Genomic DNA, 22,478 nt, shown 5'->3' on the forward strand with positions numbered 1-22,478 from the left:
GAAAATTGAGCTAGGGGTGACCAAAACAGTGCTGGTGCCATGTTCCCTAGTTACAGGTGCTGCAGGGTTGCCCAGGGAAACTTCCAAGGAGCTCGCAGTGACTAAGCAGAGAGTTTCCCAGGTCAGCTATGGAGCTGCCCAAATAGGTAAGAGTACCCCTTTACCGAGAGCGGGCGCTGTGAAGAGTCGCTCAGAGGTTATGGTGGCTCATAGACAACCCCCAAAAATGGCAGTTGTATCTACATGCAATGAAAATGCTAATGATTGTGCTGACAAAAGTGTTACTATGGGTAAAAGTGATGTGGATTGTAATGACATTGAAACATGTATTTCTTGTAATTTCATATCTGAGAGTGAGGTTGGTAATGTGTTCACTACCAATGATGAGAGTAGATCTCACGTGACAGGCAGAGGCATAGGATTGTCCATGGAGGTCTCAGGGGGTCTCCATGTGATGAAGCCAGAGTCTGTCCAGGATGGTTCTGGTCCTACTCTGGTGGAACAAGGTTGGACTGAGTCACACAGTGAGTGTGTGTGGGCACAGCCCCACAACCCTAAGTGTAGCCCAGTTGGCAAGGGGTTAATTCAGCCTGTAAAAGCTGAGAGTTCAAAGCTAGATGTGTTTGTAGCGCCACCAAAGCAAGGTGGTCAAAATAAGGTATTGCATATTGCCTTGGTTGAGGATGCAATCTCTCACGTTGATGTGAGTAAAAAAATATTGTCACAATGTGAGGTAGATAGAAGTGACAAGTGTGCTGTTTTGGCTAGTGAATCCCAGGTTCCTGTGGGGCCTTCTAGAGCAGCTGATGCAGCGCTGTGGAGCACTGGTGATGGAACCACAAGGGACTTGGATGATTGGTGCAAGAAAACACTTGCAGCACTAGACCAAGTGACAAAGACTTACGAAACAACGATGTGTAACAAAGGTGTGGACAGAACACCTGCTATGCCCAATGGAGGGATCACAGAATGGCCGGTGCTCAAGAGTACGCTAGCCTCTGTAAAGACTGATGCCCTCCAGTCTGAAGGAACGGTTCTGGGCGCAGACATGGCAGATGGGTTGTCCACAGCCCAGCAACTACGTAATAGCAAGTGTCAAGGTGACAATGTGACTATTGTTGACCTGCAGAGGCTCATTGTTGAGTTGGAGGGGAAGAGGAGACATATGGCTGACAGTGCTCCAGGGGAGCAACAGGCAGTGATGGTGGGTACCTCCAAGGAGGTGGAGGTCTCTTCCAAGGTCTCATCCTCTCAGACTACAGTGGATGAGCCCCTCCACGTCGTTAGTAAGGGAAAAGTCCCTAGAGTTCTGTGTTTAGATGTGGCATGTCTAGAAATAACTGAGATGTTGTTGGAATTGGTGAAAATCTTTCCGCTGTATACCTGCATGTATCCACCGCAGATGGGCGACCTGGTACTGCGTAGTACCAATCAGTGGAGACACATGGTACAGGCGATGTTAAGCAATGTTGATAAAAATAGGTTACTGCAATGTTGGTTACTTTTGCAGAAAGTGGTCTCGCAGTTCTCTGCGAGAATGCTTCCAGCGACAGTTATGTGCGGAAGGCGTTCAGGGGAACTGCTAAAGGAATCAGAAATGATAGACCTAGTAGAAGTCTCTCCGTATGCTGGTGTGATGAGGTGCATTCCTGCTGGTGCGATCCGAGGTGCAGCTGAGCAGTGGTTGGTACATGGCGCGTGTGCTGTCTCACCCGCTAGACCTCGTGAAAGGGAAGGGCCCGGAAAAGACGCAGCAGTAGTGGGAATTCAATCCATCACTCGCAGGGAGGTGCAGTTTGAGGTACCCGGAGACACTTTGACAGGAAATGGCAGTGTTGGTAACTGTAATGAAAAAGTGTATGAGAAGCACTGTAGAGCACTGTCGGACAACTCAGAGGTATTGGTTGAGGTACCAATGGACACAGAAATGGTTAAAGAGATTGGTGTGGAAAAATGTGGCGCAAAATGTGTGTTGGTAGGACAGTCGCTATTGGAGTGTTGGACAACCGGGAGCGATGTGAAACTGCGGGAATGTCCCATAGGGAGTAACTGCTTGCCTGTAGATGGTCCCTCCCTAGACCCTGTCCTAGCAAACCAGGTGACAAGAGGTCTTGATGATGATGATAATATTGAATTAAATAACCCCTTGTGGAACATTGCTATCGAGGTTAAACAGAAGTATGTGGTGTTGATCTCAGATGATTTGGTTGCCAAGGGTAACCACACAGGGGTTAGTGAAACTGATAAACAGATGTTGTTGGTTAGTGTTGCGTCAGGTAGTGAGAGGGGTCAGTCCCTGACAGATTTCATGGAAATGGGTCCCCAACAGTCCCAGGAGAGTAGGTCTGTGGGAGGGAAAAGGAGGATCCCGTGGCCAGAAGGTGGAAGGGATAGAGAGATTAGTGGGAGCCCATGGTTCAAGGTGAAGTGCTGGTGGAAACATACCCGGAAAAAGAAATGGGCCTACGCAGCGAATGGCTGGCACAGAGGTGTCCCATTCTTAGTGACTGGTTTATGTGTTCCTCCCTCCGGTGCGAAACAAGGGGGGAGTATAGGGAAATGTAGGACCCTGTTAAGATCCAGGGTGGGACGTACCTGGAAGCGCACCCGAAAAAAAGGTTGGGCCTACGTGGCTGACAGCCAGCACAGAGGTGTCCCAACCATGACGGGTGCTGGTGTTCCTCCCTCCGGATCGAAACAAAGGGGGGGGATATGTAATAGTCCCTGTCACTGGGAAAAGGGATGGGATCTCTAACCCTGTGTCCATGTCTTATGGAGAGCCAGCAGGTTGTGTGCCCAGGTGCACACAGCCCATATAACGAGGGGCTAGTGAGAGCAGAGTGTGGAGGAAGGTGGAGTGTGTGTAGCTTGTTGCTACTGCTGTGTGAAGACAGACCTGTGTCTGGAGAGTGGTCTGCCCTGTGGGAGTCTGCAGCCTATGTAAATGGGATTCTTTGCCCAGGGACTGGGAAAGGCTGGCCAGCCTCGAGAGTCGGGGAGACTGAGGAAGCCAGTGAGTCCAGGGGGCTGTAAAGAATTGCCAAATCTGTTGAGAGCAAGCAGAGGAACTGCTGACAAGAGAGCCAGGTGGCTTGGTATGTTTTCCTTATTTTTGGAGTGCTTAATGAAGTTAAACCCCTGCGTGGGAATCCTGAATGGACCTTTTTGCTTTTGTTTTTCGGTTTAATAAACGTGGGCTACCAGGCCCTTAACTATAATGCCTGTCTGATGTGGACTCACTGCACTAAAACGCATTTATCGCTTGAGCTAAATACCCCAAACATTACAATAGATATATATATAGATATACAGGATCTCACAAAAGTGAGTACACCCTCATATTTTTGTAAATATTTTATTATATCTTTTCATGTGACAACACTGAAGAAATGACACTTTACTACAATGTAAAGTAGTGAGTGTACAGCTTGTATAACAGTGTAAATTTGCTGTCCCCTCAAAATAACTCAACACACAGCCATTAATGTCTAAAACACTGGTAACAAAAGTGAAAACATCACAGAGCTGGTGGATGTTAGAGACCTTGTGCTCCTTGTGCTCCTCCACCTTCCATTTGAGGATGCCCCACAGATACTCAATAGGGTTTAGGTCTGGAGACATGCTTGGTCAGTCCATCACCTTTACCCTCAGCTTCTTTAGCAAGGCAGTGATCGTCTTGGAGGTGTGTTTGGAGTCGTTATCATACAGCCATGTGGCCCAGTCTCTGAAGGGAGTACATGTTGGCATTCATGGTTCCCTTCAATGAACTGTAGCTCCCCAGTGCCAGCAGCACTCATGCAGCCCCAGACCATGACACTCACACCACCATGCTTGGCTGTAGGCAAGACACACTTTGTGCTCCTCACCTGGTTGCCGCCACACACACTTGACACCATCTGAACCAAATAAGTTTATTTTGGTCTTATTGGACCACAGGACATGGTTTCAGTAATCCACGTCCTTAGTCTGCTTGTCTTCAGCAAACTGTTTGCGGGCTTTCTTGTGCATCATCTTTGGAACGACAACCATGCAGACCAATTTGATTCAGTGTGCTGCGTATAGTCTGAGCACTGACAGGCTGACCCCCCACCCCTTCAACCTCTGCATTAATGCTGGCAGCACTCATACGTCGATTTCCCAAAGACAACCTCTGGATATGACGCTGAGCACGTGCACTCAACTTCTTTGGTCGACCATGGCGAGGCCTGTTCTATCCTGTTAAACCACTGTATGGTCTTGGCCACTGTGCTGCAGCTCAGTTTCATGGTCTAGGCAATCTTCTTATAGCCTAGGCCATCTTTATGCAGAGCAACAATTCTTTTTTTCAGATCCTCAGAGAGTTCTTTGCCATGAGGTGCCATGTTGAACTTCCAGTGACCAATATGAGAGAATGAGAGAGACAGCACCAAATTTAACACACCGGCTCGCCATTCACACTTGAGACCTTGTAACATTAACAAGTCACATGACACGGGGGCGAGAAAATGGCTAATGGGCCCAATTTGGAAATTTTCCCTTAGGGGTGTACTCACTTTTGTTGCCAGCGGTTTAGACCTTAATGGTTGTGTGTTGAGTTATTTTAAGGGGACAGCAAATTTACACTGTTATACAAGCTTTACACTCACTACTTTACATTGTAGCAAAGTACAATTTCTTCAGTGTTGTCACATGAAAAGATATAATAAAATATTTACAAAAATGTGAGGGGTGTACTCACTTTTGTGAGATACTGTGATATATATATATATATAATTTTTTTTTTTTTTTTTTTTTTCTTCAGTATACAAGCACTGTCTATAGGCACTCATTCATGTGACAGATTGCTAACAAGATCCATATGGTGCATTCTCAATTGTAATATGTATGCCGAATTTAAGCAATGTTGCACAAGGCCAAAACTGTGCGCATGGGACCCACTATTTAGGAATGACAGGTATGTTTTTCATAGTTTCAAACTACTTGTCTACTTGTGTTATAAAGCAGACCTAATCTTACAGTTTAGGTCCTGCTTACCTGTGGCCAGGAAAAAGCAATCAATATTCTCCAATATAAAAATGGCAACCAGCTTCTGTGTTTGGAGGCTCAAACCCATCTCTTACCATCTACTGCACCTCTATGTTGATTAGTGAAGCAGAGACATGCCAATAATGAAGCAAAAGAGGATAGAAGGTGCAGGCCGGAAGATGATCTCCATTTGCCTCCCCAGTATGCAAGACTCCTAGGACAAGCCATACAAATCACTAGTTAAAGGAAAGAAAAATTACTTGATTCCCCCATCAACACAGTCAGTGTTGATGAGGGAATCCCTCACGCAGCTCTATTGTGTTCTGCTGGGGAGCACAGGGAGCCTTCCCCAACGGCAGAATACAATAATCACTGCTGATGGTTATCTTGCTGAACAGGCCCAATTTCGATTCCACTAGGGCCGGATTAAGGCACCTGATAGGAATGTGTAAACACTTGGAGCAGCCTGCTAGGCAGCGTGAATGGTAGTTTCACTAAATGGTTAAGGGCCCTTTTCACATGGAGTGGACTCTGCCAGGAGTCCACCTGCTCAGTGGGGAATCTGTCCGCTGATCCGTGTCTGCTCCACTTATGCAGAGCGAACACAGACACAGCCTGTTCTCCTCTATGGGTAGTCGGATGTAAACAGACAGCCTGCCCATTTACACCCAACTGACATCCAATCCGCTAGAGGAACCCCAACTATCTGTTCTTGGTCGGATTGGTGGGTCACAAAGGCGGTTTACATTGGCTGCTCCGTAAAAAGGATAATGGAGGGTCCAATCAGATCTTCCTAAAAAAAATTGACAGGCGTGAAAGGAGCCTTCCGTTAAAGCCCAACTGCAGTCTCAAAAACAGATACTTATGCCGTGTACACAGGACCAGTTTAGCCGAATAAACTCCGAAGGTTTCTTAGACGGAACTCTGACGGAATTCCATTCAAGCGACCTTGCCTACACACGGTCAACCCAAAGTCCGACCAAAGTCCGACCGTCCAGATCGCTGTGACGTACAACACTTACAACGGGACTAGAAAAAGGAAGTTCAATAGCCAGTAGCCAATAGCTTCCGTCTCGTACTTGCTTCACAGCATGCGTAGTTTTTGGTCCTTCGAAACAGCATGCAGACGATCAGTTTTCCCGATAGGAATTGGTTCAGTCGGAAATATTTAGAACATGTTCCATTTCTAGGTCCGTCAGAATTTTCCAAAAAGGAAGTCCAATGAGGCCTACACACGATTAGAATAGACGATGAAAAGCTTCCGTTGAACTTTTTCTGTCGGATATTCCGCTCGTGTGTACAGGGCATTAGTCAAACACACATTGTACAACAACCTCCTTTGTTATAACCTTTCTTAATATATGGACAATAAAGTGTATTTTAAAACCCAAACCAAAAAATGATATTTATGTCATAAATATTAAATATAAAAATGTATAAAAAAAACTGCAGAAATTCGTTGTGGCTTAATTTTGCATTGCATTAACAATGCACATGAGGGGGATCAGGGGACATGTAGTCCAATCGGTGACCATGAGAGAGAGAGAGAGAGAGAGAGAGAGAGAGAGAGAGAGTGTGCACACTCCCTGACCAGAGGTTGAGGAGACACCGCACCTGGCAAAAAGGAGCTGTATAAATCTAATAAAGGTAAATATAAGTCTTATAAAAGTAGTAAATGAAAATCAATGGATTTATTATAGATATTATATGCATTTAAATAGAGCTTGCTTTTAATATGAGGGTTTAATACTACTTTAATTAAAATACAATAAAGTTATTACTTTGTTCAAGCATTTAAATCAAGCTTTTTCTGCAGAATAATTTACATATTTGATCTCTATCAAACATGACATTATAAAAAAAAAAAAATAGAAAATGTGCTAATCTAAAAATTATACCTTTTTAACTGCAATTAAGCTTGCACAATTTCCCAGATCTGTCTAATGGATATTTAGGGAAGTTCCTTGCTGTTTTATAGACAGCTGTTGTATACTTAGAATCAAGGAAACCAAATTAGCCACATGTGAACACGAGCAACTGCTGAGGGGGGGTTGCTGTGTGTGAGGTCCCTGGCAAGCAACCTGTGCATATCTCCATATGTACAATCCAGCTCCTTCCTTCACCAATAGCATGAGATATGTCTCCGTATTCCACATTTGATAAAGACATTCGGTGTGATTCCAAGTTTAAATAACACCTCCGTCCACAGTACCACCCTGTATGACATTTGTCAATTGCAGCCCTGTACTTAAAGGAATTATATTGTGTATTTTGGGTAAGTACACATTACGATTTACCTGAAAGTCTTTTTTGATGTGGTGTTCCATATTTTAGTGTGTGTCACATTCAGAATTTTAAATGCCCACTCCAGAAATCTGTATGTCAGAGAATTGATTCCCTGAATATCGTGTCAGTAAACCCAAAATATCAAACATTATAGTCTTTATAAAAATCGAACATATCATTATGTGCCTTTCATTAGCTTTTTTTATGGTGTATCTATGGTCAAAATTTTAAATATTCATTTCCATTTTCAATTTTAAAGTGTAAGTCCAGGCAAAAACTAGCCAAATCTTAAGGCCCGTACACATGATACGAAAATCGGAAGTAAAATTTCGTCTGATGAACGATCTGCCAATTTTCGGATCGTTAATATGATGCTTTCGACAGCCAATTCCGATTTTTCGTACAACAAAAGCTGGATGTGCAGACTATAACATTTTACTTTTAATTAGTATGGTTTTCGTCCAAAAAAACGTAAAGAGCAAGACTGCGCATGCTCATAAACGAAAGAATACATACAAAACTAGTCAACACATTACGTCACTTCTGAAGTTGAATTCTGTCGTACGAGAATTTTCGTATGGTGAGTAACCTCTTCACTTTCGACATGAGACTAGCATGCAACAAAAAAAACGGACGTACGGTCGTCCGAAAATCTGATCGTGTGTGTGAGGCTTTAACCTGCTATCTACCACATTCTAAACCTAATCTATTTAACTCTGTAAAGCAAAAATCGCTTTACCTACTTATTCTGCAGCCGATCTGGTCCAGTTTCCAACAGCTATGAAATGGCTAGGAAGTGACGACACCCGGTAATGGTAATGGGGCTTCCATTGTTGGCTGCCTCTCCTGCACCCCGCTCCACTTTGAAGCTGCCGCTGACAGCTGATGCTGGGACCGGGCCGGATTGGCTGCAAAATAGGTAAGTACAGCGATTTTACAGGGTTAGATAGATTAGGTTTAGAATGTGACAGAGAGCAGGTTTAGAGTTTGCCTGAACTTCCACTTTAATTATTTCTAGCCTACTCTTAATAATCTGAACGATCTTGAAGTTTGTAAATTTAGTTTGCGAGCATCCTCACACATTTACTTCTTTGAATTCTGTGACACATAGTCATCATGCCCTGTGGGTAGGTACTGCTGTGTCCATAGGTGTGTCCAGCCCAGAGGCGTAACTAGAATCGTCAGCGCCCCAATGCAAGAAACCATGAAGGGCCCCCACCAGGGGCATTGCTGGGTCTACAAAAGATCTTGGGCTAGAGCCCATAGCAGTGTAGCAACTAAAGAAAGTCATACACTTGGGCAGGCATACACATGTATACAATATACATGTGTGTGTATGTATTTATTTATATATATATATAAATAATCGTTACATATCTAAGTGCGGATCCCCCTTACATTAGGGTCCCCAGAGATCCCCCACTTACATCAGGGTCCCCAGAGTCCCCCTCAATTGCATCAGGGTCCCCAGAGAGCCTCCCCTTACATCAGGGTCCTCGGAGAGCCCACCCCTTACATCAGGGTCCCCAGAGAGCCCCCCTCCCTTATATCAGGGTCCCCAGAGAGCCCCTCCTTACAGCAGGGTCCACAGAGAGCCTCCCCTTTACATCAGGGTCCCCAAAAGAGCCTCCCCCCTTACATCAGGGTCCCCAGAGAGCCCCTTCCTTATATTAGGGTCCCAGAGAGCCCCCTCCTTACATCAGGTTCCCTAGAGAGCCCCCCTTACATCAGGGTCCCCAGAGAGCCCCCCTTTACCTCAGGTTCCCCAGAGAGCCCCCCTTATATCAGGCTCCCCAGAGAGCCCCCCTTATATCAGGCTCCCCAGAGAGCCTCCCCTTACATCAGGGTCCCCAGAGAGCCTCCCCTTACATCAGGGTCCTCTGAGAGCCCCCCTTACATTAGGGTCCACAGAGAGCTCCCTCCTTACATCAGGGTCTCCAGAGAGCCCCCTCCTTATATCAGGGTCTTCAGAGAGCTCCCCTTGCATCAAAATCCCCAGAGAAACCCCCCTAACATCAGGGTCCCCAGAGAGCCCCTCCTTACATCAGGGTCCCCAGAGAGCTCCCCTTACATAAGGATCCCCAGAGAGCCCCTCCTTACATCAGGTTCCCCAGAGAGCCCCCCCCTTACATCAGGGTCCCCAGAGATCCCCCTCTTACATCAGGGTCCCCAGAGATCCCCCACTTACATCAGGGTCCCCAGAGATCCCCCACTTACATCAGGGTCCCCAGAGCCCCCTCAATTGCATCAGGGTCCCCAGTATGCCCCCCCTTACATCAGGGTCCCCAGTATGCCCCCCCTTACATCAGGGTCCCCAGAGAGCCCCTCCTTACATCAGGGTCCACAGAGAGCCTCCCCTTTACATCAGGGTCCCCAAAGAGCCTCCCCCTTACATCAGGGTCCCCAGATCCTCCTCGTTACATCAGGGCCCCCAGAGAGCCCCTTCCTTATACCAGGGTCCCCAGAGAGCCCCCTCCTTACATCAGGGTCCCCAGAGAGCCCCCTCCTTACATCAGGGTTCCTATAGAGTCCCTTTTACATCAGGGTCCCCAGAGAGCCCCCCCTTACATCAGGGTCCCCAGAGAGCCCCCCCTTACATCAGGGTCCCCAGAGAGCCCCCCCTTACATCAGGGTCCCCAGAGAGCCCCCCTTACATCAGGCTCCCCAGAGAGCCCCTCCTTACATCAGGGTCCCCAGAGAGCCCCCCTTACACAAGGATCCCCAGAGAGCCCCTCCTTACATCAGGGTCCCCAGAGAGCACCCCCCTTACATCAGGGTCTCCAGAGAGCCTCCTCTTTACATCAGGGTCCCCCAAGAGCACCCCCCCTTACATCAGGGTCCCCAGAGAGCCCACTCCTTACATCAGAGTCCCAGAGAGCCCCCTCTTACATCAGGGTCTCCAGAGAGCCCCCCCATACTTTAGGGTCTCCAGAGAGCCCCCTTCTTACATCAGGGTCTCCAGAGATCCCCCTCTTACATCAGGGTCCCCAGAGATCCCCCACTTACATCAGGGTCCCCAGAGATCCCCCACTTACATCAGGGTCCCCAGAGAGCAACCCCCTTACATCAGGGTCTCCAGAGAGCCCCCCCTTACATCAGGGTCCCCGGAAAGCACCCCCCTTACATCAGAGTCTCCAGAGATCCCCCTTCTTTCATTAGAGTCCCCAGAGAGCCCCCTTACATCAGGGTCTCCAGAGAGACCCCCTTACATCAGGGTCACCAGAGAGCCCCCCATATATCAGGGTCTCCAGAGAGCCCCCCCCCATATATCAGGGTCTCCAGAGAGCCCCCCCCCATATATCAGGGTCTCCAGAGAGCCCCCCCCCCATATATCAGGGTCTCCAGAGAGCCCCCCCCCCCATATATCAGGGTCTCCAGAGAGCCCCCCCATATATCAGGGTCTCCAGAGAGCCCCCTTACATCAGGGTCCGAAGAGGGCCCCCCCTTACATCAGGGTCCCCAGAGGGCCCCCCCTTACATCAGGCTCCCCAAAGAGCCCCTCCTTACATCAGGGTCCCCAGAGAGCCCCTCCTTACATCAGGGTCCACAGAGAGCCTCCCCTTTACATCAGGGTCCCCAAAGAGCCTCCCCCTTACATCAGGGTCCCCAGAGCCCCCTCATTACATAAGGGTCCCCAGAGAGCCCCTTCCTTATATCAGGGTGCCAGAGAGCCCCCTCCTTAAATCAGGTTCCCCAGAGAGCCCCCCTTTACATCAGAGTCCCCAGAGAGCCCCCCTTACATCAGGGTCCCCAGAGAGCCTCCCCTTACATCAGGGTCCCCAGAGAGCCTCCCCTTACATCAGGGTCTCCAGAGAGCCCCCTCTTACATCAGGGTCTCCAGAGAGCACCCTCCCTACATCAGAGTCTCCAGAGAGCCCACTCCTTACATCAGAGTCCCAGGGAGCCCCCTCTTACATCAGGGTCCCCAGAGAGCCCCCCCCCCCTTACATCAGGGTCCCCAGAGAGCCCCCCCCCCCCTTACATCAGGGTCCCCAGAGAGCCCCCCCCCCCCTTACATCAGGGTCCCCAGAGAGCACCCCCCTTACATCAGGGTCTCCAGAGAGCCTCCTCTTTACATCAGGGTCCCCCAAGAGCACCCCCCCTTACATCAGGGTCCCCAGAGAGGCCCCCTTACATCAGAGTCTCCAGAGAGCCCCCTCTTACATCAGGGTCTCCAGAGAGCCCCCCTTACATCAGGGTCTCCAGAGAGCCCACTCCTTACATCAGAGTCCCAGAGAGCCCCCTCTTACATCAGGGTCTCCAGAGAGCCCCCCCCCCTTACATCAGGGTCTCCAGGGAGCCCCCTCCTTACATCAGGGTCTCCAAAGAGCCCCCCTTACATAAGGGGTCCCCAGAGAGCCCCCCCTTACATCAGGGTCCCCAGATAGCCTCCCCTTACATCAGGGTCCCCAGAGAGCCCCCTCCTTACATCAGGGTCTCCAGAGAGCTCCCCTTAATTCAGAGTCCCCACAGAACCCCCTCTTACATCATGGTCCCCAGAGAGCCCCCTCTTACATCATGGTCCCCAGAGAGCCCCCTCCTTACATCAGGGTCTCCAGAGAGCTCCCCTTACATCAGAGTCCCAAAGAACCCCCTCTTACATCAGGGTCCCCAGAGAGCCCCCTCTTACATCAGGGTCCCCAGAGAGCCCCTCCTTATATCAGGCTCCCCAGAGAGTCCCTCCTTACATCAGGGTCCCCAGAGAGCCCCCTTACACAAGGATCCCCAGAGGGCCCCCCTTTACACCAGGCTCCCCAAAGAGCCCCCCCTTACATCAGGGTCCCCAGAAACCCCCCCCTCCAGAGGTTCCCCGTGTACCTGGCTGGTCTCTTCAGCCTGCGCACCTCCAACCCCCAGCACAGGGTGAGGTGGCGATTGGCAGCTCTATGGTGCCTGTGGACCACGCGATCTCCCTGGGGCTTGTAGTTCTCCTCCCGAGTGTAAACAGTGAAGAGGGGCCTCTGACCCGGGCAGCTATCAGCAAGAGTGTACAAGCAGAGCAACTCACTTGTACACTGAAGAGTGAAACTGATAGCTGCATGGGTCAGAGGCCGCTCCCCTCTCCACTGTATACACTCAGAAGGAGAACTACTAGCCCCGCGGGCACCATAGAGCTGCCAATCGCCGCCTCCCACTCCCCCCCACTGCATCCCAAACTGAAAGCCAGAGGTGCAGGGGGAGATGCCGAGTCTTGGGGCCCCCCCATAGCGGCAGAACGGCAGGGCCCAGTCGCAAGTGCAACTGCTGTGACCCTGAAAGTTCCACCACTGGTGCAGCCTATTGCATTAGGGTGTGCACCCCAGAGCTCAAACACACATGCGTATGTGTGTATGTGTATACATATATAGATATCTATATATAGATAGATATCTATATATACACTATATTGTCAAAAGTATTGTGACGCCTGCCCTTACACGCACATGAACTTTAAAGGCATCCAAGTCTTAGTCCGTAGGGTTCAATATTGAGTTTGCACACCCTTTGCAGCTTAAACAGCTTCAACTCTTCTGAGAAGAAGGTCCTTGTCCACAAGGTTTAGGAGTGTGTCTATGGAAATATTTGACCTTTCTTCCAGAAGCGCATTTGTGAGGTCAGGCACTGATGTGGATGAGAAGGCCTGGCTCGCAGTCTCCGCTTTAATTCATCTTAAAGGTGTTCTATCGGGTTGAGGTCGGGACTCTTTGGACACCCCAAACTCGCTAATCCATGGCTTTATGGAACTTGCATTACCATTGAACTCTATAACAGGTGTGCTTTGAAGAAAGCGCATCAAAGATGCAGCAAGCAGAACTTTTTTTAATACATCACACTTAAAACGCACCGGTGTGAATGAGGCTTAAAGTGGATATTTCAGTTACTATTCAAGTTTGCATTCATCAGCCTCCTCTCCCTTGGTGTTTAGACTGTGACATTGTAACTTTGTAGCCAGTCACATGGTCAGACGGTGCAGCAGGGGCTGATCTATGTCAGAAATCGGGAGGCTCCAAGCTGTTCTGAAGAACCACAATGAAAAGGTATGAACAATCGATCGTGCTACCCATATCCTGTTTATACTTTTTTTTGCTTATGACAGGTCCTCTTTCAGTACATTAGATTTGACCCGCACGTATCTGGACACTGAAAACTGTCACAATATGATCTTTTCAGCTACTTCCCTAAAAATGAACAAAAAAAAAAAATGTTGACACGACTTGTAAACTAGAGGAGCCAGCTGTACTGTGTCCATTTTCTTGGCTGGAATTTCAGTAACCGCTCAAAGGAAAAAAAGTTTAATGAACAAAGTAGAGATGTCAGGATTTGCTTTGGGTAGGAGTTGGAAGGATAGCAATCTGTACTCATAACTTTAGGTTCATTGACTTTTGTGGGATGTTGTAAAAACAGGAAAAACATTTTTTTGAAATCTTATAACTTCTACTGCCAAGATTAGGAAGATGTATAAATTAGGCAAGAAGAACAACTTACCTAAACCATTGGCAGAACATTATTTACAGCAGTGGTCTCCAAACTGCGGCCCTTAGGGCGAATGTGGCCCTTTGCTTGCCTGTATCTGGGCCTCGGGACAAAATTCCTTCCACTGACACCAACAGTGAGGAACCATTCTTCTCACTGACACCAACAGTGGGGAACCATTCCTCTAGCTGACATCAACAGTGAGGAACCATTCTTCTCACTGACACCAATAGTGGGGAACCATTCCTCTAGCTGACACCAACAGCGGGGAACCATTCCTCTCACTGACACCAACAGTGAGGAACCATTCTTCTCACTGACACCAACAGTGGGGAACCATTCCTCTAGCTGACACCAACAGTGAGGAACCATTCCTCTCACTGACACCAACAGTGAGGAACCATTCTTCTCACTGACACCAACAGTGGGGAACCATTCCTCTAGCTGACACCAACAGCGGGGAACCATTCCTCTCACTGACACCAACAGTGTGGAACCATTCCTCACACTGACAACAATGGGGCATTTTTCCTCCCACTGACACCAGCAATGGAGCACTGTTCCCCCCACTAATACCAATGATGGGGCACTATTCCTCCTTCTACTGATTACAGGCACTATGTAATTTTTTTTTAATCCCACTGATGCTGGAGCATTTTTTACTTCCACTGGCCACTCTGGCCCCCCTTAATTCTGAAGGACAGTAAACCGGCCCTTTGTTTAGAAAGTTTAGAGACCCCTGATCTATAGCATGCAGACCATTATAATTGCAAAGATTTATTTACTCTCAGGTTATGTGCACTTGTTAGTTTTATTTTTTGAGGCTTTCTTCCCTGTTTTCACCTTGTGATCTGGCCAATAACACACCTCTTGTATTAGAGTGCCTTTACCCTGGATGAAGGACTACAGGAACAGCATTGTCAATCTGGAAGGGAGTGTTGGATGCACTAGCAGATTTAGAGATACTAACAAACTGAAGCCACTTTATAAGAAGTTACAGCAAACGTTTTTTTCCATTTGAGATAAAGGTTTTACATATATAAATAAAAGCTTATTGATATACCCTCTGATTATTGAAGACAGAATTTTTCTTATCCCATTCCTTTTGATGCAAAATTTCAATAAAAAGTTAATCATAAAAAATGTAATAAGTAAAAGCTGATCATTGTAAGCTCCCGTTGTCAGTGGTAAATCCAGTTTCCTCCAACACTCAAAAGACATGCTGGTAGGTTAATTGGACCCTGTCTAAATTGGCCCTACTATGTGCATGTATGAATGAGTTAGGGACCTTAGATTGTAAGCTCCTTGACAGGGCCGTCTTTAAGGCAGGGCAAAAGGGGTAGCTGCCCTGGGCCCTGTCATTGTTGTGGGGCCCAAAGCAGCTGCCTCATACTTGCCAACTATCCCAGTTTAAATTCCCTTGTCCCTTGAAGTTTTAGTCCTGTGCTGTGTCCCGATATCTCAGTGTGAAGTGCTGGTACTAATTCTGCCCAGCTCTGCCCTATTGTTGTGTACAGATGACTCACCAGCAGACCCTGTGTTTACATGTAAATAACTGGCATTCATATGTAAATAGCGGCTGCATTACTAAGTAAATAGCTGCGGTCGGCGACATTGATATGTAAATAAAGGTGGCATTCATATGTATATTATGCTCCCCTGCAGTGAGGAGATGATGTGCTGTAACCTCTAGCAACCAATCAGTGAGCAGTATTGATGTACAGTCATCTCTAGCAACCAATTAACAAGCAGAAATCATTTGCTGTAACCTCTAGCAACTAATCAGTGAGCTGTAATGTGTGCTGTAACCTCTAGCAACCAGTCAGTAAGCAGTAATGATATACCACTGGCAACCAATCGCTGGCAAGCAATCACTGCCTGATCAACTACAGTAAACTGATTTTAAGTATAGCTGCTATTTATTGTATGTCTCAGAGCAGGTGGAGAGTGAAATTGCATGAGTGAACATTTTTGCCCAGGGTCCAATCAATATTAAAGACGGCCCTGCTCCTTGAGAGCAGGGACTGATGTGAATGTACACTATATATGTAAAGTGCTGCGTAAATTTACAACGCTATATTAACACATGCAATGAATGAATGATTATAAAAAAATAAAAAAAATAAAAAAATAAAGGCTGATCATTGTAAGCTTTCCTTGTCAGTGGTAAATTGTTTGTCTCAATCAGCCCTCCAGCTGTTGCCAAACTACAAGTCCCATGAGGCATTGCAAGGCTGACAGTTACAAGCATGACTCCCAAAGGCAGAGGCATGATGGGACTTGTAGTTCTGCAACAGCTGGTGGGCTGCAGTTTGACACCCCTGCGTCTAACTTTTGAAAAACAACAAGCTTATTGGCAGGATCACCAGGTGAAAACAAAAGAAAGAAAGCCTAAAAAAGAAAACAAATGCATCCACCACATCTAAGACTTGGTCAGCTGAAATATAATAAATGTTTATTTTTGGGTTTAATACCATTTCTACAATTCTGCCTAATTCCAAAAAGAGCTACAAATTACCGTAAGTGGAATTTTACCAACCTGTTGACAAAGATATTGCTGCGATAGTATTTCAGCACCCTTACTTGAGTATGATGCCTATAGAGATGCCCTGTACACTTCAACCAATAATCTTCATTAAAAATTTGAACAACTAGTCCATCCCTTTTAGGGCCCCATCCCACCTTTTGTAGTGACCTGCAATGGGGGTAATTTACTAAAACTGGTGCACACACAATCTGGTACAGCTGTACCTAGTAACCAATCAGCTTATAACTTCAGCTTGTCCAATAAAGCTTGACAATTAGCCGCAGTTCACACTGGAGCGACTTGTCATGCGATTTTACAGGTCAAATCGCATGACAAGTCGCACCCTATTGTCTGCAATAGTATCAGTGCAACGCTGACTTAACAGCGCCTCATTGATTTGAAAAAATAGTTCCTGCACTACTTTTGGCGATTCCGGGTGGCACTTTCATATACATCTTCCAAGTCGCACTAACATACGGTTTTGAAATGTGCAATTTCAGATGAAGCTGCACGATTTCAAAGCTGTATTTAATGTGAACGAGGGCTAAAACCTGGAAACTGATTGGTTACTATGCACAGCTGCACCAGATTCTATGTGCACCAGTTTTAGTAAATCTCCCCCTATGTGTTATCGCATATTTATGCCATTGAAACATGTTAAATATTCAAATGTCATTAAATGAAGCTTTAAACATAAGAAAAGTTTCAGAATTTCTTATCTCTATATTTGTTCCAGGTCAGAGACTCAGAAAGCATTGAAGCCAAAGCATCCAGTTGACAGCCAGGGCATTAACCTTCTCAAAGCATAGAATGGTAATGGCTGCCCCCATACTTTTTTCATGACACTTGTCATGAAAGGGTCACTTTTAAAAAGTCCAGTAAAAATAAGTCTATTACCCTGCTGCTTAACTGCTCCTGGAAAACAGGTATTTGACCCAACCAGAAGGTGAACCAGAAAAGCGGTGACATTTCAACACATGGGCCCCTGGAAAAGGTAAGTATGGATGGGCTTCTCTTTTAAAGGGCTGTCTTTGTTTTTTTCAAGAATAATGTTGATTGGGTTTTCAACATGAATACACAGAAAAAAAAATAGGGGGAAGGAGACAGGCTTCCTCCTTTTATAAAGGATACAAAGCTTCTGAGGTAGGTACATTGCAGGTATAAAATGCACAGAATTACAAAGGGCAGTAGAGGTGATTGTATATATAGGAGTACGTCAGAGGCCCAACTGAGGGTAGAGGCCCAACAGGGGTAAGCCTAACAACACCAGCACTGGCACTGTAATGCCAGAGTATACAGCTGGCCATAGATGGATCGAAATTCATCTAGTTCAGCAGGGATTAGCCGAATTTCAATTCATGTATGGACACTGTGATTGTTCAGAAGTCAATCTACTGAGCGACTTCTGTACAATTGCCCTTCTGGAACAGTCCCTCTCAATCAGCAAAGCAGACTATAGACTGCAGCCCTGATCTGTGTATTCTGACGGAAGAGAAGTCTCCCCGCTGTCAGAATACAATGACACAGCAGGAGGCTTCTCCCATCAACCTGAGTGGATGGGGGAAATTGGGCAGTTCTTTTCGTTCAACCTGCTGGATGAATAAAAATAAAAAAAATAAAAAAAAGACTCTTCTATGGCCAGCTTAAAGCCAGCAATACATGGTCGAATTCTGAACAAATTTTCTTTCAAAAAACAGAAATCTTGTGCGTTCTGTGATCTGATGGTGCCACCATTGATTTCAAAATTCGACCAACCAAGCCTTCAATTTCACCTCATATTGCTGCAGAAAAGAATTTTTGTGGCCAGGAATCTTCTTTTCTTTCCAGGTCACAGCTCATGCACATTTTTTTTTTTATTTCCCGCACAACTCTCTTATCACTGACTAGAAATTTGTTTGTTTTTCCTAAAATTTCCAACATGCCCGGTCATTCAAAAATTGGCCATTGTTGCAGCCCACTAATGGTGGGAAATTAGAAAGAAAATTCTTAGTTACAATTTTTGTAAGAAAATTCCTTTGGAATTCGACCCATGTATGGCCTACTTAAGTTGCAGGGTTGAAGGTGGAGGGACATAGAGTATTCGATCCAGGTGGTCCAAATTGCTATAAAGCTCAAGTACCTATTGTGCAGATAAACCAACATGTCTTCCATCCTTATGACGTGTTTCTGTTTACTCTTTCACTCCTGAACATGCAATCGCTAATGCCTGGGGATCAGCACTCTACCTGCAAAAAAAGAGAACTCTGAAAAGACCTATCATTGCTGCCTCGAGGGGTCCTAGGGGCTATGGAGAGCGAGGCCATCTCTGGAGTCCCTGGCCATTCTGTAATTGCAGAGTCTGAAGATGGCCCTCCAGGGGGTGGCCTTCTGTTATAAGTGACCCTGTGGTGACAGGGTCACTTTAAAGAAAACCTGTCATGACAGAAGTGCCCTACTACTTAGTGAGTTGCTGACCTGGAACAAGCTTATACATATTGGTACTTTGAAGTATAGTGTCTTCAAAGTATATAAATGCCACAAATGGAAAAGGACTACAGTAACCAGACACACGGCTGCCTCAGGAGGTGCATGTGCATGCAGGGAAACCTAAAAACCATCATGGTTTACTACGTTTATAAACCAAAATGTCCACACACTGCAATACAATTCCACCAAGGATTACAGGGCTTCTCAGGTGTACAGAAGATGGTCTGGTCTTTTCTAAGGTATTCAGGTACCTTCTAGGGTCTGCACATATTGGCAGTACATTCATTTTACAAACTTAGCAAATGCTGACAGGTTTACTTTCAGTTCTCAGATCTGAACCGATAAAAAGCTGACAGCCTATACATGGGTATATGTCCCTTAGGAAGTCAGAAATACCAGAGTGAGCTGTCAGGGACGAACGTAGGAGGCCATAATTAACTGAGAAGGTATTTAAGGCCTTGTGCTCGATCTGCCCAGAATATAATGTCACAGACACGCAAGGGGAATCCAGACCAAACCTTAGAGGGGAAATCACTGGAAATAACTGCAGTTATCAAACTATAATGGTGCATGATGTGCAAAACACAGCAACCAATTAATCAGAATCCATCTTTCATGATTTAGTACTCAAAAATCTGATTGGCTGATTGATAGAGGTCACCTTGTCCTCACCTATTCCGTAAAGCAGTCTGATTTATGTAAGATGATATGGAAAGTGTAGTAACACCTGGCAACCCATCAAATTGGTATGAATTACTCCACTATACACAGTATGATTGCCCTGCTTTGGTGCTTTGACCATAGTGTACAAAAGTAGGAGGTTCCGAGAAAGCCATATCTTAGACTAATGACACATCAATAATTTTCTTTCATCAATCAGGCCCCCCCTCACATTTTGTTACAGCAATTTAATGCTAACAAAATCATAATTATTTTCTATGGAATCCTTAACAGTAACATTTTTTAAGTGATTTGATGCTCTTTTGCTCAGTGACCACAATTCGTCAGAGTTTCCGTTCAGTGGCAAAATCACTAGCGACAATCGCTCTTAATGGTTTTCTATGAAAGGTTGCAGCAATCACTGTGCTCACCTACATATCCCTGAAGGAAGGCGATTTGTAGCAGAGCAACCCAATGCTGTAACACATCGCCAGCAACTCAAGTGATTTAATCGCTAGCTACAAATGGATGTTAATCGCTTGAATTAGCGATCTGTGGCAGCAATTAATCTCTGCAGGAAAAAATATTCGCCCTTGTATCATTAGCCTTACACAGTACTCTCTAACCCCACCCCACCTTCCCCTGCCTCCATGTGACGGGACTTGGGCCTAGTGATTGACAGCTCAGGCATCCAACAATCTATTCTGGGAGGTGAAGGGAGGAGGGGGGTCCTGTGTTCCAACATACTGGGAAGTACCGCATACTGAGTAAACTAAGAAGTTTTGGGCAACCATTCTGTAGGCTTCTTTGCATGACTTTGAACAATTCACAAGTATCCAGACTACTACAACTACAAGTCCCAGCACGTGTTTCCATTCTGCTCACTGGGTCACCACAACTTTATGACTTTACTGAGAAAGACACCAATCAGCATGCTCTGCTGAAAATCTACTACCCAATAAGTCATGGTGTCAAAATAGAAACAGTTGTAGCCACTTCAAATGGAATATAACACAGATACTAATTACATAACATTGGGGCAGGCATAGAGCAAGCATATCATATTATGTCCCTCCATTCCCATTTATTATAATATAATGTGCTACATGTTATCTACTTGTTATTAAGAAAAAAAAATACACTTCTAATATACTGTTTGTCATTTATTAGATCTAATACATCAGTGCTGTAAAGGTTCACCTTTGTTTGGCTCACCACACTTAGAACTACAAGTACCAGCAAACCCTCAGGCATTTTAAATCCAATAACATTTTAAAACTTTTGCAACTACAATTATTAAATTGCTAGAATCAAGTATCACAAGCCACTTCTTTAGATACTAACTAAAATGCAGATGTTTATTTTACCCACAACAGAAATAAATCATGAATTAGGGTAAGCAATCACTGACCCAAAGAGCTTGCAATCTAAGCATAGAGTTATATTTCTTTTGGGTTATAGTTCTTTATTCCACCACTGAATGAAAGTGTGAGGCCCATCGGAACTAATAAATTAGTTGAAGCAATCACTGAACCAAAGGGCTTGCAATCTAGGCATAAAGTAATATTTCTTTATCCCAAAACTGAATCAGAGTGCAATGCCACTATAAAATAATGAATTTGTTGAACCAATCAATCTAGGCACGGTGTAATATTTCTTTTTTAGCCAACTGAAAGTGCAAAGCCATTCCGAAATAATGAAATAGTTATAGCAATCACGGATCTAAAGAGCTTACAATCTGGGCATAGGGTCTTGCAACTGAACCAAAGTGCAAAGCTATACAGAAATAATTTAGTTGAAACAATCACTGACCCAAAGAGCTTGCAATCTAGACATAGGGCAACATTTCTGTATCCCACAACTCAAACAAAGTGCAAGGCCAATCAGAAATAAAGAATTTGTTAAAGCAACCCCTGACATAAAGGGTTTGCAATCTAGGCAAAAAGTGATACTTCTTCATCTGAAAACTGAACCAGAGTGCAATGCCATTATGAAATAATTAATTAATTGAAGCAATCATTGACCCAAAGAGCTGACAATCTAGGCATTGAGTAAGATTTCTTTATTCCACAACTGAGTCAAAGTGGGAGGCCAATCATAAATATTGAGCTGGTTGCAGCAATAACTAACCCAAAGAGCTTGCAACCTAAGCACAGATCGATATTTCTTTTACCGCTGAATAAAAGTGCAAATCCAATCAGTTGTGCTTCTACTGACCACAATCATGCAATGCCTTGTTGTAGTTCTTGCACACCTTGTTATCAAACAAGAACAATACTGTTTGTAAGAAGTAAATCTGCAAAACACAAACAAAACTACTTCAACGAGGAGCTGCAGACTCAATCCCCACCATCTGCAGAGCTTCATCTGTCCTGCCACCCCTTTGTCACCTTAGATGTTCCTGTACAGGAAGACACAGGTCTATGGAACCCACCCAGAGATCTCATTCTTTCCAGCCAACACGTCTCCAAGTCGGTGCCAAGTCGGTGCTGACTGTCAGAGAGAAGTGATCTGCAGAATAGAGTGTATATGATGATTGGACCTAGAGATGATGTACTCACCAGATCCTGAAATCCAGACCGAGGAGGAGGAGGAGGCTGGCAGGACCCCAGGGAGGAAACTCTGGGACTTTTCCAGGGAAAGGCAGAAACGTGAAAATAAAATAATAGAAGGGAAGTTGTGCTTGTCCTAAGTTAGTGCTGAGATTTGTAACAGTGAGTCACTGAGAGCGGAAATGACCGGAGAAAAGGGGGGTGGGGGGGATGCAGCAACAAGCAAATGGCATGAGAAGTGCAACCACACTGGGATTGAGTTTCAGTGGAGCGGGGTCAGTGGGTAAGAGCTCCTCCTCTTCTTGTGACTGTACACCTATGTACCTCCTATCACTTCCCCACCACAAGCCCTCCTTCCCGGCTCTCTTCCCTGCCTACAGCCGCCTGATCCTCCCCTTCTTCCCCTGTAATGACAAGTCCAGCAGTCCCTCTCCTGAGTCTGCATTCCCCAAACATTACTAGCAGCCCTGAGCCAGGAAATAGACACTTCACAGGGTCCACAGTGCTTATCTACAGCTAGGATGAGGAGT

At 45.8% G+C, this 22,478-nt stretch overlaps 1 protein-coding gene across 6 annotated transcripts in view; it reads right to left on the reverse strand.

Moving 5' to 3' along the window:
- The window catches only part of TSPAN9 (tetraspanin 9), a 556,918-nt gene extending 534,679 nt beyond the window's left edge, over positions 1–22,239 (reverse strand). For 2 of the 6 annotated variants that reach the window (XM_073621234.1, XM_073621231.1), the window contains exon 1: positions 21,958–22,239. The gene's annotated coding sequence lies outside the window, so the exon portion shown is untranslated. Of the gene's footprint in view, positions 1–21,786; positions 21,810–21,830 lie in introns of those variants that run through there. The other 4 variants (XM_073621235.1, XM_073621230.1, XM_073621232.1 and 1 more) reach the window with 3 other exon arrangements.
- Positions 22,240–22,478: the final 239 nt, after the last annotated feature.

The sequence above is a fragment of the Aquarana catesbeiana genome, linkage group LG03 (genome assembly GCF_042186555.1).
Source record: "Aquarana catesbeiana isolate 2022-GZ linkage group LG03, ASM4218655v1, whole genome shotgun sequence".
Lineage (NCBI taxonomy): Eukaryota > Metazoa > Chordata > Amphibia > Anura > Ranidae > Aquarana > Aquarana catesbeiana.